Here is an 18,218-nt window from a genome sequence, read left to right on the forward strand (position 1 = left end):
CGCAATCCATGGAATTCCTGAGGAGCAGAGCATGAAGCCTTTGTCTTCATACTCCAAGCCAAAATACTCCTCCTCTGATCATTCTTTTGCAAAATCCATTTTAGTGAGAGTATTTTAAATCATCCTACATTGCTTTCCAAAGTTATAACTCTCATTGTATTTGATTGCTTGTTGATTTTTTATTGAGAGTTCTTAGCCAAAGTTTTTCCCCTGGTTTAATTAATAAACTCATTGAGTGGGGCAAATTTTTAACTAGTGAGTCTTTGCACTATTATTGCAAAACTCATTAAACTTATCTTGTATTGTGTTATTGCGAAAACTATTTTAACAAGCTTATATTTCAAATATCTCTTGCGCTAGATTTTTTGAGAAAATCATTATTGAGATATTTTAACTACACTATTTGGATATCTTTGAAACCCTACGTAAGATTAAGATATATTGATTTATTGTTTCAAATATTGTTAAAGAATACACTATTGTGCATGATTGACTGTTGACATTAGATTGAGTGTAGTTACACTTCATTAGCACTGAGCTTATAATTCTTATCATATTGATGTGCATTGATTATGACATGTGCATATCAGTACATAATCTTCTTGTGATAGAAGTAATTTGAATTGCAGACAAATTTGTATTCCATTGTTGTATTCTAGGCGTGGCCTCAGGGGGTTTGATCTAGCCCGTAAGGATCGGGTTGGGGTCAGCCTTGTGAATTTGACCTAGTGTCTTCTCCGCCTCACAGGGAGAATTTGTAAAGGTTAAGGTCAACCTAGAAAATTTGACCTAATTGTAATCAATGTCACTTCACCCGTTAAGTGAGCAATAGTGATAATCCTCGAGCTTGCGAGCTGAGGCGGGGACGTAGGCACAGTTGGCCGAACCCCGATAACATATCGTGTGTGCACTTTATAATTCCTCAATTTAAATACTGCACATGTATGTCATTTTTCAATAAGTCAGTGAATACTGCGCATGATTTAAATTTTCGCATATTATATTTATCTACGCATTTGGTGTTGCATAGACAGACTCTAGGTTATGAAATACTGTTGTTTTTGTAAATTGATCTAGGAAAGTTTAAATTTTCAATTCACCCCCCTCTTAGGAATACACCAATTCCAACAGCCCTAAAAATATTATTTTATTTTATTTTTAAATAAATATGGGGGAACTTTGATTAAAAAATAATTTGAGAGAATTTCTGGTTTGATCAAAGTTTTAAATAAAATTTATAAAAGGGTTATATATAGATTTCTGAAATATTTGACCATTGGGGACAAGCTTAGTATTTTTAAAATTATTTAATTTAAAAAATAAACACGTTTAAGCACTAGAAATTAGATTAGCCCGAGAGGTTCAGTCGATCAGTGTTGGCACCCGCCGGCTGACCTCACAAAGTATATTTGAATTTTTCTAGGGTTTGGTTGGCTGTGGAAGGAGTCGGTCGGCCGAGCCAAAGGAGATTTCTGAACCTTCGTAGGTTTAGTCTACTGGGGCTAAATTCGGTTTCCTGGGCATCAGAGACCGGTCGAGTGAGGCTATTTTGAACTATTGTGACCAGTCGGCTAAGCCTTTGACTTTGGTCAATTTTCTTAGGTCGGTCGGCTGGGCATTATAGTTCAATTTGGGGTCGATCTGTCGAGCTTGACCAAAATTACACTATTGCCCTCAAGGCATGGTCGGTCGACCGAGGTGATTTAAAGCATGAATGGGTTGGTTGACCGGACCTTATTAAAAAACTTAAGTTTTGCCCTATTTTTTATCCTAAATGATTAGAACATTTTTTTATGATTTTTGTTGTTAGGAAAAAGGTTTTTCTTTTACTGTGTTGGGTGCCCTAAGGTCAATCTATGGTCATTCTAAGCATTTAATCATATCATGTATGGTATGCATTATTACAGACCAAATAATAAAAATAAAATGCATGTACAATTCAAAAAATGTCTTCTTCTTCTTCTTCTTCTTCTTCTTCTTTTTGCTCTTCTCTTCATGGAATACGTTAGTTGATGAAAGCTTCAGGTCCTTCTGGCTTCCATTTCCTTTTCCCTTATGTGTGTGCTAAAATGTGAACTTACTCAAGCACTTAAAAAACACACATAAGATACGAATGCTTTGTCAACATCAAAATAGAGATTGGATTCAAAAAGTCAACATTTGTGACATTCATGTTTGGTTAATTCAATTCTCCCTTTAGATTGAGATATTATATGTGTGCTACAAAGAGGATCAATCGTAGGACTAGGCTACTCAGAACTATCCTACATCATGTTACACTTGCTTGTGAGGATCAATCTTCTTTCATTACGTACTTTTATCAAAATTTCAATATGATCTCTAGTGCAAGGTATTGTATCTCATTTTTTCATGTTTTCTTTCAAGTATTCTTCAAATTCTTGGCAATCTAAAGTCATGTTTTAACATATTATGTGGTGATGCCTTGGATGTGATTTTTATTGGACTATTATATGAATATATTTTATTTTCCTCGGGTATTTTGTTGTTTTATTAAATTTATTGAGCTTTTTGGAGGGGAGAATCAGGCTTGGAGTGACTTGATTTTGTGTTGGCTAGGTTCATGAACTTGCTAGCAGGTGGAGGTCATGGAAGGGTTAAGATAGCAGCAATGGCTAACTAGGAAGAGCAAATAAGAGGGTAGAAATAAAGTAATTTTTTTTTTCTTTTTGGTGATACGTACTAGGGGTTAGGATTTTATTTTCTTGTAAATATTTGAATGATTTTTGTTTTTTTGTAGGTTCCTTTATTTTACTTCTTATTAGAAAAGTTTTTGCATGAATTTTATAATGGATGGTAATGTTGAAATAGTAAACTTGACGGTGGATGGTGGTAGCAATGGTTGACGACGGCTGCCAACCAGCCGCTTCTGTTGAACGACGGTCACCAACCTCACCTGCCAGCAACTTATGTTGATTATTGTTGTTTTGTATCTACTATAAATAGTTGTGTGTATGCAATGTAAAAATGTGGTGTATTGAGAGTGAAAAACCAATGAGCGAGAGAGTGAAAGCTGTCTTTGAAATTTTTGTGTATTTTTTCAAATTGAAATATATTGTTTTTTGTGCATTTATTTTCACTGAGTTTTAGTCACAACCAGTGACTGAGCGTTTCTCTCCACCCATCAGTGATATCAGAGCATCGAGGTACACCGGAATTTTCCAAACAGCGGCGAACAGAGGAAAATTCAATTTTCTTCCCAGTTTTGAAATTGCTCAAAATCCAAAATTGAGTCTACCATTGTGAAATTCGATTAGAGACGATTCCAATGGTGAAAATCACGTCTCAAACGGACTCCGGGAAACTCCGTACGCACTTACACGCACCTCAGATGATTTCAGCGCCTTTCCCACGCGCCGCACGTGCTCATGAAGACTCCGGCTGCAGGCGACACGCGCCCCTCACGCGTCTTCCTTACTTGTTTGGCGAGATCCAACCCGGCCAGCTACCTGCGACTTGTAAATTGAATCCGTAACCGAGACTTGACCCGTTTCTGACCCGTTTTCGATCTACGTCCCAACCGCCAACACACGGCATGTGCAGACGCTGCCATATGGACTAATGGTAAGTAGTAACGCCGTTACACAGCCATTAAGTTATACCAGCTAGTTTAAAATCCACTAGAATTTCCTATAGCCAGTTCAGTGAATTTTGGAACGGTTCTTCGCAATCCAAAATCGGTTCCTAAGGTTTTTCGACCTTCTGAACACATTGGTAGCATCAGATTTACCAAAATCAATCCCCATCTCTTTGTTTTTATATATTAAATCCGATGGCTAATGGTACTACACAAGCAGTCATTCCAAAATTAACCCAAGAGAATTATGACAACTGGTCGATTCAAATGAGAGCCCTTCTAGGTGCTCAAGATGTCATGGACATCATTGAAGATGGGTATAGAGAAAGTCTATCAAAAGAAGCCGAAGTAGCTATGTTGGATGCTCAAAGAACGACCTTGTAAGCCAATTGAAAGAATGATTGCAAGGCGAAGTCCATAATCTACCAAGGCCTTAATGAGGCCACATTCGAAATCATCACCTCTTCCAAGACATCCAAAGAAGTTTAGGACTCTCTCCATCAAACACACAAAGGTACGGATAAAGTGAAGAAGATTCGTCTTCAAACATTGCGAGGTGAGTTCGAATCTCTAAAAATTAAATCTACTGAATCTATTGCTGACTACTATACACAAGTTATGGTAGTATCAAATCAATTGAGAAGAAATGGAGAGACTCTCAATGATGAGAGAATTTGTGAGAAAATTTTGCGATCTCTAGATCCAAAATATGACTATATAGTTGTCACCCTAGAAGAAACAAAAGATTTGGAAACCATGTCCGTAGAAGAACTTGTGGGCTCACTCCAAGCCCATGAGCAAAAATTCAACAAAAGGACTGATGATAAAGCACTGGAGCAAGCCCTCCAAATGAAGTTGTCCCTCACTGCAGATAGATACGACAAAGGGGGGAGGTCACAACAAGGATGAGGATGAGGTCGAGGATCTCGTGGAAGAAATTCTGGAAATTTTGACTCCAGAGGAGGTGGCAGAAGCGGAAGAGGTCCCACTAGAGGAGAACGAAATCAACAGAACTATGTCCCATGAGGTAGAGGACAAGGAAGAAGAGGAGGATACAATAACCGCCCGAACGTAGACAAAAGAAACATTCAATGCTACAACTGTCATAAGTATGAACACTATAGCAATGAGTGTTGAGGACGACAACAAGAAAAGGTTAACGAGGAGGCTAACCTTGCCGAAATTGATTATGCAGATGGAGAGTCATTAATGCTGATGGCACACAATTCAACTCCCGCAGACCAAAGTGTTTGGTACCTTGACTCTGAAGCCAGCAACCATATGACTGGCAGAAAGAACCTATTCTTTGAACTTGATAAGAAAGTTCAGGGGGAGATCTCTTTTGGCGATAATTCTAAAATCCCAGTCTGAGAGAGAGGAGATGTTTTGATCAAACAGAAGTCCAGAGATCATGCTTACATTTTCAATGTTTACTATGTGCTAGCCATGAAGACTAATATACTTAGTCTCGGACAGCTCGTGGAGAGAGGCTACCAAATTAGCCTTAGTGGTAAACAGATGGTGATTACAAACGCTCGAGGAAAGATTGTTACTTTAGTTCAAATGGCAAAGAATCAAATGTTTCCGCTCACTATCCAACATGATACGCCAAGGTGTTTGAGCGCTATCATTAAAGACTGGCTATAACATTTAAAGTATGGCCATCTAAATTTTGAAAGATTAAAACAATTAGGAAGCAAGAATATGGTGAAAGGCTTACCCAACATCCATCATCCAAATGTGATATGTGAAAGCTGCATTCTAAGCAAGCAACACAGAAACAGTTTTGGAAAACAAGCCGACTAGAGATCTACCATGCCGCTCAAACTAGTACACACAGACGTGTGTGGTCCACTAAGACCATTTTCAAATGGACAGAATCGATACTCCCTCACCTTCATCGACGACTACAGCAGGAAGACCTGGGTCTACTTCTTGAAAAGGAAGTCAGAAGTGTTTGATAAGTTCAATGAGTTCAAAGCTCTTGTGGAGAAACAGAGTGACTACTGCATCAAGTCACTCCGATCAGACCAAGGAGGAGAGTACGAAGACGAAGCTTTCTTGTAATTCCTTAGGCAACAAAGGATTCAAACACAGTTCACACCGACCTACACTCCCCAGTTAAATGGTGTAGCCGAAAGGAAGAACTGCACAATCCTTAACATGGCCAGAAGCATGTTAAAGGATAAGAATGTACCCAAGAGTTTTTGGGCAGAAGTAGTGTTACGTGCAGTCTATCTACTCAGTCGGTGTCCTAAGAAAAGTCTTGATACAAAGACACCACATGAAGCCTGGAGTACTCACAAGCCTAGTGTGATTCATCTTAAGGTGTCTGGCTCCATAGCCTACGCCAAGATCCCAGGAGCAAGAAGGACAAAACTAGATGATAAAGAAGAGAAGTGTATCCTTGTTGGATATGGCGATAGCACCATGGGATATCGATTCTACAATCCCATCAACAAGAAAGTCTTTTACATTCGGGATGTCATTTTTGAAGAAAATGAATTTTGGAAATGGGACCATGTTGAATGTTCCAAAGATGCGGAATTGACACTTGAAGGAGAAGAACCTACACAGACAAGAGAAGTGGCTATTGAGTCACAAGTTCTCAAGTTGCAGACAACTCCACATGGTTCATCACAAAGGAATGAAGCTCCATCACCAATAGAGCGTGAAATTTCAGACATGAGACCTAGAGGAGCCTGAAATCTAGCTGACCTATATGAAACTACAAAACCAATAGAAGAGTATGTTACTCTATACTGTCTGTTGTTGACCAGCGACCCGGTTAGTTTTGAGGAAGCTAATGAAGAAGACCAATGGAGAAAAGCGATGGATGAGGAGATTCAATCCATCAAGAATAACAAGACTTGGGAGTTGACAAATCTCCCTAAATGCCGCAAAACCATTGATGTGAAATGGGTCTACAAGACCAAGAAGAACACTCAAGGAGAAGTTCAGAGATACAAAGTAAGACTTGTCGCCAAAGGCTACAAGCAGAAAGAAGGGATTGATTATGGAGAAATTTTTGCCCCGGTTGCCAAGCTTGAAACCATCAGATTACTAATTTCACTTTCAGCACAAAATGGATAGAAGATTTACCAGTTGGACGTGAAATCAGCATTTTTGAACGGTTTTCTAGAAGAAGAGATTTATATTGATCAACCACCTGGATATGTGAAGAAGGGTAAAGAAGATAAAGTGTACAAGTTGAAGAAAGTACTCTATGGCTTGAAGCAGACACCTCGTGCGTGGAACATGAGGATTGATGACTACTTCCAGAAGAATGGATTTGAGAAGTGTCCCTACGAGCATGCACTATACATAAAGATGGAGACAGATGGAAGCATGCTGATAGCCTTCCTATATGTTGATGATTTGATCTTCACCGGCAACAATCCAGAGATGTTTTTCGCTTTTAAGAGGAGCATGGTCAAAGAATTCGAAATAACGGATATTGGTCAGATAGCTCACTTCCTTGGCATAGAAGTCGTGCAAAGCGAGGAGGGAATCTTCATCTCCCAGAGCCACTATGGAAAAGAAATACTGAAGAATTTTGGGATGGACAAATGAAATCCTGTGACAACTCCGGTTGAAACGGGATTGGAATTGAGAAAGAATGAGGAAGGAGATGTTGATCCCACATATTTCAAGAGTTTGGTTGGAAGCTTGAGGTATTTGACATGCATCAGACCATACATACTCTATGTAGTTGGACTTGTCAGCAGGTACATGGAGACTCCTGACCAGTCCCACCTGAATACAACAAAAAGGATACTCTGATATGTCAAGGGTACCATCACTAATGGTATGTTCTATTCATCAAGAGGTGATTGCAAACTTATCGACTATTCAGATAGCGATTGAGGAAGAGATCTTGATGAAAGAAAAAGCACAACAGGATTCACATTTTTCATAGGAGATACAGCGTTTACATGGTCTTCAAAGAAGCAACCCATCATAACATTGTCGTCATTTGAAGCTGAGTATGTTACTATCAGCTCAGTTGTTTTTCATGGTATATGGATTAGGAATGTGCTGAAGTATTTGGGATTTCTTCAAAATAACCCCACATAAGTATACATCGACAATTGATCAGCGACTGCACTTGCAAAAAATCCAGTTTACCATGAAAGAAGCAAACATATTGATACTCGGTATCATTTTATCAAGGAGCCTGTCAAGAATAAAGAAGTGGAGTTGATATCTTGCAAAACATATGATCAGATTGCTGATATTTTCACGAAGCTACTCAGACATGATATTTTTGTAAGACTGAAGACAATGCTCGGAATGACAAAGTTAGGAGAGTCAAGTTTAAGAGGGCATGTTGAAAACTTGACGGTGGACAATGGCAACAATGGTTGACGACGGCTACCGAACAGCCACTTCTGTTGAACGACGGTCACCAACCTCACTTGCCAGCAGCTTATGTTGATTATTGTTATTTTGTATTTGCTATAAATACTTGTGTGTGTGCAATGTAAAAATGTGGTGTTTTGAGAGTGAAAAACCAGTGAGCAAGAGAGTAAGAGCTGTCTTTGAAATTTCTCTGAATTTTTTTAGATTGAAATATATTATTTTTTGTGCATTTATTTTCACTGAATTTCTGTCACAACCAATAAAATATATTGTGTTGGCTGGGTTCATGTAACGCCCCGAACCCTTAAACCCGAGTCCGGCACGTTATACCTGATAAAATCCCTGATAATCCATAATCAACATATACGCAGCGGAAAACATAGCCATAATCTTCATATAACATAATACCAGAGTTTACTAATTCTAACTACCAACCATAATAAATTAATCATCCACCAATATTCAAATATATACATGTCTCTAAAACATTATCCACTAATACCAGTATGTTTCACAACCATCCATATCTTATAAAACTTAAAAAATAAATCATAAAACATAAAATATACATATCAACATTAACATAAAAATATACCATTTTATTTTTCTATTTACCAAAAATGCTATAAAATCTTGAGCTCTCTAAGCTCGATCTCGAGGAACTCCTGAAAAAGATAAATTCATATTCGGGTGAGACACATATCAGTAAGGGAAGAAACCATATATTAAACACAGCGTGTGGCAACATGAGGTATATAACAAACATAATATTTAACATTTAAAAATTGTTAACATTTCTGAAATCATTCTTTGATCCTAACCAAACACGTGCAAAAGATTTAACTCATGAGATTTCCCAAGGATAGGGGTGATTACCCACTCATACAAGTAGCACCCATCTGTTCTGATATTTAGGCAATCCAAAGGTCGCAACTAAAGCATACCAGGGCAATCACCTTACTCAGTAAGCCCTCAAGTGATAAATTGATCTAGTACTCACACAGTTCATACAAAAGTTTACTAGAGAAGACCCTAAGGATAGGGAAATCTACCCGCCCATACAAGTAGGTTCCCTCTGCCCTAGTACATTATGCGGCTACTGCCACATCTATAACTACTAGTGCACTCGCCTTACTCAACAAGCTCTCAGGTGAAAGGTACGCCTCGCCCAATCGTAACATGTTCTACGTACATACATACTTCTAATATTATAATACATCATTCTTTCTATCATTATTCAATCATACACATTTGTTCATGTTCATAACTTAACATTTCCTTATGTTTCACTTTAAGTGACTCTTTCCCATTTGTATCATTCACGTTTCACATTTCATTTCATTGCATTGTCATTCCTTGTTACTTCATTTCATAACATTTTCATTTCATTCATTTGTACTATAACCGCTCTTTAGCCGTCATTTGTTAGTCCACATAGAAATGCGTTAGAATCTAACACAATTTCTTTTAGCTGTCATCAGTTAGTCCACATAAAAATGAGCTAAATCTGCTAACTTGGCTTTCAGCTGTCGTACCTTTCCATGGTTGCATTTAACATACACAGGCAACATTTTTCATATCATATTTTAGTCTCATTGCTTTACTTACTTAACCTGCATCTCGTACATTTAACATATATTTGCACAGAATCTTATGTCACTTTTAGCAATAAAATTCGTACATTGCCTGTAAAATAAGCCAACCAACATTTAACGTTTATATACTAAAAATACCTTTCATTTCTTATATAATTATCCTGAAAATATTTCCCACTTTCATCAGTTCATTTTCACATTTACATATCTAATAAACAATTCTAAATTCGAAAAAATATAATTTAAATAGTTGACATTTTACCCATATCGATACATATACACGTACATATAACACAATTTATTTTTTCATTAAATTCATAAAAATTCTGATTTAATATATATTTTTTCCCTTACCTGATTTCTTGAACTACGCCAACAGGGATCTCGAAAAATACCTACGGCGCTCACCCGGACCGTGAATCAAAAATCCTAATTCCATTAAATTAATCCTAAATAATATTATTTTAATATTTCCTAGGGTCATAAATTCTAAATAAATAAATATATCCTTAAATTTAGTCAAATTGCCAAATTTCTCAAATCCCACTCTCGCTTTGGAGTAAAGCTTAGAAAATCCCAATTGAAAAATTACCTACGCCAAAATAACGACAATGATGATTAGGACCCCGTGGTGGTATCTGATCATCGATTCAACAGCAGATTAACAGCGAAATTAAGAAAATGAGGAAAAATTACCTTTCTCCAGAAGTAGTGCTTAAGTTGTTCTCATGAAAAATCTGCTCTTGTAGAAATGTTGGCAGCGGAATTAGGAATCCAACGGCACCTTTCGTTTCTCAATCCGCCGCAAACTAGTCGAAAAATTGAAAGAAGGAGAGAGACAGAGATGGAGGAGTGGATGGACGAGCAGGAGACAGAGATGTAGAGAGGCTAAAGAAGAAGATGATGTTTCAGTAACTTTTTAACTTTCTTTATCTTTTTTTTTTCCTTTACTTACATTAATGCAATACTATTATATCTTTATTCTAATTTTTTTTTACTATTCTTTTATTTATTTAATTAATTTAATAATATTTAATTAATTTATTAATTATTTAATAATTATTCTTTTTTTTCATACTATTTCTTTTTATTTGTTTATTTAATAGATCAATTTAATAATATTTAACTAATTAATTAATTATTAATTTTAATTAATTAAAATTTTTTTTTTTCGAGTTATTACAATTCATGTAGCAACTTGCTAGCAGGGTGGAGGTCATGGAGGGGTTAGGATAGCAGCAATGGTTAACTAGGAAGAGCAAATAAGAGGGTAGAAATAAAGTAATTTTTTCTTTTTGGTCATATGTACTAGGGGTTAGGATTTTATTTTTTATTTTCATGTAAATATCTGAATGATTTTTGTTTTTTTGTAGGTTTCTTTATTTTACTTCTTATTAGCAAAGTTTTTGCATGAATTTTATGATGGATGGTATGAGTTATTATTATTCCATTTATTTTCTTGCAAATGTTTGGATAGTTTTTCATTTTGTTTTCTTTCTTTTACTTTTTATTGTGAAAGCTTATATATAAGTCTTTTTGATGGGATGGTAAGAGCATGAGTATATTATGTGAACTTAAATAAGTTCTTGTCATTTTCTTTATTATTATTATTATTATTATTATTATTATTATTATTACTATCATTTTTATTATTTGAAAATAGTTTCACTTTATTTATTTTATTTTTTATTTGTAATCAATTGCTAAAAAACTAAAAAAATGCAAATAAATCTTTAGAAAGTCCATAAAAATAAAAATAAAAAGTAAAATTTTAAAATAAAAAAAAATCCAGTAAAAATCCAAAAATGTTAGGATTGACTTTGAAATCAAGAGAAAATTTTTCTTATACCTTCATTTAGTCTAGATTGCATGTACATATAATAATCTCACTTGCATTTTGAGTCTATTTTCATGTTTGCTCACTTGTGTAAAATTAAATTTTAAACGGTACTTTTGGTCCATTTAAACAAAAAATTGGGTGTCCTTGTTATCATTCGTCATGTTACCCTAACTAATGATGGTATGAGTGAGAGAATATCACCATATAGTGATTTTCTTTCTTCCCTCCCTAGGCACGGTGTGAATTCTCTTCCTTAAACCCATGTGGGTGAATGAAAGTAGGTGCTTACGCCACAAGATTGAAGTACAAAGGATAAAATTAAAATTCTCTCTTCATTTTCAAAATGCCAACTTTCCAAAAAAGAGTTTTTCAATTTGATTTCAAATTACTTAATTCAATGGCCAATGATGAAACCAAATAACATTTTCAATATTCCCTATTTTTGTCAAAGATTCTCATTTTGAAAGAAAACTTCCTATTTTTTGATTTTCCGTATCCAATCGAGTATCTTCTATTTTAAAAACCTATCTCCGTGATTGATTGCAAATTAAAAGTCTTCCCAATTACCATTAATGGGGGGTTTTAATTGGCGGGTTCTCTGTCAATTAGCATTAAATCCCTAACTTCAATTAGTGGATTTTCTACTCAATCATCTTTAAATCTTTGATTTTAATCTTGCATTTTAAAAATCTAAATCATCATAAATTCTTGATTTCAATCACCATTAAATCTCTTATCTCAATCGTCAATTAAATCTTCATCGTCTTAAATGCCTAATTTCAATTAGGGGACTTTCCATTCAATTACCATTCAATCTTTGAATTTAATTTTAAATTTTTTTTAAATCTTTATCATCATAAATTCCTAATTTCAATTAGGGAATTTTTAACTCAATCGCCATTAAATCTCTTATTTTAATTGTGGGTTTTAAATCTCTATCTTAAATTCTTAATTTCAATGAACAAATTTTTCATTCAATTACCATTAAATTCTCTTATTTAAATCTTAGATTTCAAATCTCCATCATCATCCCCCATTCCAATAAGTGATTTTAATATCAATCACCATTTAATATTCAATTTCAATCCTAGATTTTAATATTCATCACCATTAATACTCGTTTCTAATTAGTGATTTTCACATCAATCATCCTTAATCCCTTGATTTTAATTATGCAATTTCGCTATCCATTAATCCCTAAACCCAATCAATGATTTTATGTGATTTATTCAATCCCTAATTTTAATTAGGAGATGACTTTTTTCAAATTCTTGATTTTAAATCAAATCAAACATTTTTATTTGGTTGTCAATCAAAATTCCATCACATCCCTTTTCAAAAACAAAAAATTAGTTTTAACTCCAATCATCTTCATCCATCAAATCCCATCTAAAATTTGATGGCAAACTCAATTTCTCCACTTTCCATTGTAAGTAATTCAATTATTGAAATATGATTATCCTCATACTTATTGATTGCAATCAACCAAACATTTTTCATGCCCTTTTTATTTTATTTTTTTATTTTTTTTTATTTTTTAAAAAATTAGGGTTTCCTAAGTCCAGTCCCTTTTCAAAACAAAGGTGTATAGGATTTCTAACCTTATTGTTTGGAGCCCTTGGACATTGATATTTCATTGGATGATCCAAAAGGAAACTTTTTTCTCATTTTTTTTTTCTTTTATTTAAGGCGCATGCACACACACACACACACACACACACAATGCAATCATTTAATGAACGGTTGTCGATAGAGGTGCTAGTTCACTAATCTCCCTTAGAATGATCTGTCAATCACCTTTTCAACACACAAATGTACTGCCAAACCCTTTTCTCTATTTCATAGATTTTTTAGAAAATTTTCCTTTATTTTATTTTTTTAAAAAATAATAAAGGTGTCGACTCCACTTTTCCAATAATTCACATCTTGTAAATTAGAGTCTTTGCTTTTCCTTTAGGTTTATTGTTTGGGGATAGCTATGCAACTCCCATTCCTTGGTGCCATCTTGACCGAAATTTGGTGTCAACAGTTGCAAATAGGTTTTCAAACTGTGATACTTTTATCCGACACCAAAGTATTGTTTTGTAGAAGAAGCATTACAATTATTTTTTTCAAGTATATTGTAAAGTATTGAGGTTTTCCCCCCAAGATGTTATTCATGACTAAGACACCAGATTCATAAAAAAATTTCTAGTAAATGCTTTTTCATAATCTTTGATTGTAGATTGACATCACATCAAGTTATGACCCATAGATTGATGGAAAAATAAAGAGATTCAATGAGCAACCAGAGGATCAAGTACCTACGCCATTTTGTCTCCGCCAATTAGAAGAATTCTATACAACTACTTGACATAGTTTAGTCTCGTTTTAATTTTCAAAAGAGATCAATAACTAACATAAGTCGTTTTAAGCTTGTTAAAGGCTTGTAGCTGATTGTAGGTCATGTAGTGGACAGGTCGTACAAAGGAAATAGTTCATAAAGGTCTTTGCAAAATAAGGGATACAAAATGCAGAGATTGTCCAAATTAACTTAATTAGAGAAAAGTACTGTTGCTGGGTAAAATAAGCAGGGTTGCTCCTTTGACTTCCGCTGACTTGAAAGTGGAAGAGAAGAAAGGCTTGGAGAACCCGAGGTATACTCCGGGGGATCACTCCGACGCCTAAGTAAGAGGGATGCTCTAGAGAGGTTGAATACAACAGTAGAATAGGTTGAATGACTTACCTTGGCCTCTTCTCTAGATCCCTTCTTATAGGAGCTCGAGTTGACCCTTGGTTGATTCGCCTTTATTGTGTGGGGCTTGAATTGCTCCTGGGTCATGAAGTGTTCGCCCACATCACTCGGCCATTTAAGCCGCTGGCGTAGATCTCTCCTCCTCTTTATTGAGTTGGAGTTGATTTTTCTTGTCAAATTATTTGACTTCCAAGGGGGACCACGAGCCAGGTGTTGTCTTGCTCTTATTGGCTAGTTTATTTTGAGCATATCAGTAATCCCCCCCTCAGTTTCAAATTTCCAGACGGAATTTTGAATCTGCACACTCCCCCCGAAATATGTAATGCTCCCTCCTCTTATTCTTCTTCTTTTTCTTTCTTTCTCTCTTCCACCTCTTCCTTTCTCTTTTTTTTTTTTGTGTGTGTGTTCCGAGTTGATATTCCGAGCTGTTTTGTGGAGGAATTTTATAGAGTTGTTCCGAGTTGGGAAGAATTTTCTGAATTGATGTTCCGAGCTGATGTTCCGAGCTAATATTTCGAGTTGTTTCACGGAGGACTTTTACCGAGCTGTTCCGAGCTAGGGAGAATTTTCCGAGCTGATGTTCTGAGCTGGGGAGAATTTTTCGAGCTTATTTCCCAAGTTGGGGAGAATTTTCTAAGCTGATGTTCCAAATTGGGGAGAATTTTTTGAGCTGATGTTCTGAGTTAGTGAGAATTTTCTGAGCTGATGTTCCGAGTTAGGGAGAATTTTTCAAGTTGATGTTCCCAACTGAGGAGAATTTTCCAAGCTGATGTTCCGAGCTGGGGAGAATTTTTCAAGCTGATGTTCCCAGCTGGGAAGAATTTTCTGAGCTGATGTTCCGAGTTAGGGAGAATTTTTCGAGCTGATGTTCCAAGCTGGGGAGAATTTTCCAAGCTAATTTTCTGAGCAGGGGAGAATTTTTCGAGCTGATTTTCCAAGCTGGGGAGAATTTTTCGAGCTGATGTTCCGAGTTGGGGAGAATTTTCTGAGCTGATGTTCCAAGCTGGGAAGAATTTTTCGAGTTGATTTTTGGAGCTGGGGAGAATTTTCTGAGCTGGGGAGAATTTTTCGAGCTGGGGAGAATTTTTCGAACTGATGTTCCAAGCTGGGGAGAATTTTCCGAACTGATTTACGGAGCAGCTTCATGGAGAAATTTTTTTTTTTAGGCAAGGCTTGCCGAGCAACTTCATGGAGTAGATTTTTCCAAACTGATCTTACCGAGCAGCTTCATGGAGCAATTTATTTGAGGTAGGGCTTGCCAAGCAAGTTTACTGAGCAGCTTCATGGAGCGAATTTTGCCGAACTAATCTTACCAAGCAGCTTCGTGGCCTTTTATGCCTACTGAGTCGTGGTCATCTGCTGGGTTGTTTTTGGCCTTATAAGTCATGCTCGTCATTTGGGCCCTTAATGCTTAATGAGTCGTGGTCATCTGCTGGGCTGTTTTTGGCCTTCCGAGTCGTGCTCGTCAGTTTGGCCTCTGTGCTTAATGAGTTGTGCTCATCTGTTGGGCTGTTGTTTGCCTTACGAGTCGTGCTCATCATTTGGGCCCTTGATGCTTAATGAGTCGTGCTCATCTTCTGGGCTGTTGTTGGCCTTACGAGTCGTGCTCATCATTTGGGCCCTTGATGCTTAATGATTCGTGCTCATTTGCTAGGTTGTTATTGGCATTACGAGTCGTGCTCATCTGTTGGACTGTTTTTGGCCTTCTAAATTGTGCTCGTCAGTTTGGCCTCTATGCCTAATGAGTCGTGCTCATCTGCTGGGCTATTGTTGGCCTTACGAGCCGTGCTCGTCGTTTGGGCCCTTGATGCTTAATGAGTCATGCTCATCTGCTGGGTTGTTGTTGGCCTTACGAGTCGTGCTCGTCATTTGGGCCCTTGATGCTTAATAAGTCGTGCTCATCTGCTGGGCTATTGTTGGCCTTACGAGTCGTGCTTGTCATTTGGGCCCTTGATGCTTAATGAGTCGTGCTCATCTGCTGGGCTGTTTTTGGCCTTCCGAGTCGTGCTCGTCAATTTGGCTTTTGTGCCTAATGAGTCGTGCTTATCTGTTGGGCTATTTTTTTCCTTACGAGTCGTGCTCGTCATTTGGGCCCTTGATGCTTAATGAGTCGTGCTCATCTTCTAGGCTATTTTTGACCTTCCAAGTCATGCTCGTCAGTTTGGCCTCTGTGCCTAATGAGTCGTGCTCATCTGTTGGGCTATTTTTGGCCTTCCAGGGGGCTGTCACCATCCTATTTATCTTGTAGAAATGTGATAAATGTATGTTTAAATGTGTCGTACCTTGGGAAGTAACGAACTGTGTGGAGTCCTTGTACTCCATTACTGCGGCTTGTTATGGACATCTCCAAAGCTTACAGGGTGGGGTTCAGGAGGTGCCAGGAACAGGTCAAAACCAAGCACCCTGACCTTCCCCTGGATAGTGTGAGCTCACATGGATATGGCAACGAGAGTCCCGAATCCGAGGAAGATCTGGATGAGGAAGAAGATGGGGAGGAAGAGGAAGCTGGAGAGGGGAGCAAGGCAAGCTATTCGGCTGGAACTTCACTTGTAATATATATATTCTTAAACTTTATTAACGTAGTACAATTTCTTTAATCGGAACTTTTATTACTGCATTGTAAGAAACGCTCAAGAATAGTATTTTTTTAACATATCCACTGTACCGATCAGAGGATATTTGCCCCTTACTTCTATGTCCTCCACCGTTAGGGTTTGTCTTGCCTCCATCTTTCCTTTCAAAGCTATTACATAGCAGCTCCGAGCAGCTGCTTGATCTCCCTTGACAAACCCTGTCCCGTGTGGTGTAGGGAATTTTATTTTGAGGTGATATGTTGACGTTACAGCCCAACATGCATTAAGAAAAGGGCGGCCCAATATGATATTGTACACCAAAGATCGGTCGACCACAAGAAATTTTGTTAGTATAGTAATTTGCTGTGGGGTCGTCCCCATTGTCACCAGTAGCGTGATTGTACCTAAGGGGTGAACAACGTATCCACTGAATCCGACCAGGGGAGTTGAGACTGGTTTGAGTCGTTCCTTACCGATTTTCATTTCGACCAGGACCGACCAGAACATGACGTTTGATGAGCTCCCATTGTCTATCAATATGCGTCTGACTTTGTAATTCGCCACCAGTAGGGAGAGGACCAGTGCGTCATCATGCGACTGTTGTACCTCTTCTTCGTCTCCGCCGTCAAAGGTTATGTCGTCATCTTTTTTGTTTCATTTGCTACTTGTTTCCCCCTTTTCCATCAAGAGCACCTGTTTAGCATATCTTTTGCGAGCACCCCCACTATCTCCTCCGAAGATCACCGCAATTTCCCCTACGACTTGCTCTTCCTTCTCTTTTACGCTGGGCCTCCTCTACTCGAGAGGTTCCCTTTGTGGATTTTCTTTCTTTATAAACTTTGACATGTATCCTCTTCTTATTAGGGGTTCGATTTCTTCCTTCAATTGGATGCATTCCTTTGTGTCATGGTCATGATCCCTATAGAATGCGGAGAACTTGGACATATTTCTCTTGTGAAGAGGTGTTCGCATGTGTTCAAGCCACGAGACGTAATCCTTCTTTCTGATCTGCATCAATAATTCATAGCGTGGTACATTCAGGGGTGTGTAGGTGGAAAACTTACTAGGTTGCCCTCTTATCTTTGGGCTTGCGTGTAGTGTACTAGTCTCTTGTCTTTTCGCAGATCTGTAGGATTCTCCCATCTCCTTGCTATCACTTTTCCTTTTTTGTTCTATGCGACTTCCTTGTGTCCATCATTTTCTCCAAGTTGATGTATTTCTGTGCTCGAGCCATCAGCTCCCCCATATCCACTGACAGTTTTTTCCCTAGAGAGTATAAGAAACTTCCGGGCTGAAGAGCCGTTGTCAAGGCTGCTAAAGCCACCCCCATGTCTAGGTTGCGGATTTCTAGGGTTGCTGTGTTGAAGCAATGCATGAATTTCTTTAGAGGCTCCTGCTCTCCTTGCGTCATACTCACGAGACGGCCCATTGTTTTAGCAATTCTCCGGCTATTAAGGAAGTGGCCGGTGAACAGTTATTCCATTTCTAAGAAGGAACCGATCGATCCAGGTTGTAAAGT

Source organism: Malania oleifera, chromosome 4 (assembly GCF_029873635.1).
Source record: "Malania oleifera isolate guangnan ecotype guangnan chromosome 4, ASM2987363v1, whole genome shotgun sequence".
Classification (NCBI taxonomy): domain Eukaryota; kingdom Viridiplantae; phylum Streptophyta; class Magnoliopsida; order Santalales; family Ximeniaceae; genus Malania; species Malania oleifera.